Source organism: Cornus florida, unplaced genomic scaffold (assembly GCF_030987335.1).
Source record: "Cornus florida cultivar Cherokee Brave unplaced genomic scaffold, ASM3098733v1 CherokeeBrave_3.0.0_Hap2_Chr03, whole genome shotgun sequence".
Classification (NCBI taxonomy): Eukaryota; Viridiplantae; Streptophyta; class Magnoliopsida; order Cornales; family Cornaceae; genus Cornus; species Cornus florida.
Genome location: NW_026775573.1, coordinates 12,105,986 through 12,106,883, shown reverse-complemented (window position 1 = coordinate 12,106,883; position 898 = coordinate 12,105,986). Strand labels below are relative to the sequence as shown.

The 898-nt window shown below is 36.2% G+C and overlaps 1 pseudogene; it reads left to right on the top strand.

Annotated features, from left to right (window-relative positions):
- The first annotated feature begins 328 nt into the window (after positions 1–328).
- On the top strand, positions 329–427 carry LOC132301937 (small nucleolar RNA R71; annotated as a pseudogene).
- Positions 428–898: the final 471 nt, after the last annotated feature.

Here is an 898-nt window from a genome sequence, read left to right as displayed (position 1 = left end):
AATATGAGTAGGGGAGGAAGATACTTGATTCGCCAAATTTTGGTTGATCAAAAATTGATTAAACCTTTAAGACAAGGATTTCATCTCGGCGGCTATGTCATTGGAGTTGTCAACTTGATACAAGCCGACATTCTTCCTTCCACCTAGGTTTCTACCATTTTTAGAAGATAAAGACCTATGCATTGAATTTTCACTCATGCTTTCATACAATTACCACACATCATTTTCATGCTTGTCAAAATAAGAACCACCCATTGATGCATCAACCATACCTTTGTGATTATCCGGTAAACTTTCAAAGAAATATTGAACTAGTTGCCACTTAGGTATGTCATGATGATGGCACTTTCTAAGCAAATCATTAAACCTTTCCCATGCCTCATGAAACATTTCCCCATCCCCTTAAGAAAATTCTCTAATTGAAGTTCTCATGGCATTGGTCTTCGAAACCGGATAGTACTTTTTCAAGAATTCTTGTTGCATTTCCGCCCAAGAAGTTATCGAAAAAGGCCTAAGATTGTTGAACCAATATTTTGCCTTGTCTTTAAGGGTAAAAGGAAAAATTTTAAGCCTTAACACTTCTTCCGGCATGTCCGTGTATTTCACGATGGAACACACTTCAAGAAACTCATCCAAATGCTTATAAGGTTCTTCACTAAGAAGTCAATGATAGTTTGGAAGCATTTGAATAGTTTGTGGTTTAATTTCATAGTGATGTGCTCTAAATAGGGGCAATTGAATGCAAGTGGGTGCATTTGATAAGCGCCGAATATTGCATATTCAAGCGCCCTTAATTGCATTATTTAAGTCCATTGTTTGCTTATTTTATGTAGATTATCCCCATTTGTGTGTTTGTATATATTTTCAGGTCCTTTTGCCAAAAAGGAGTACAAATAAG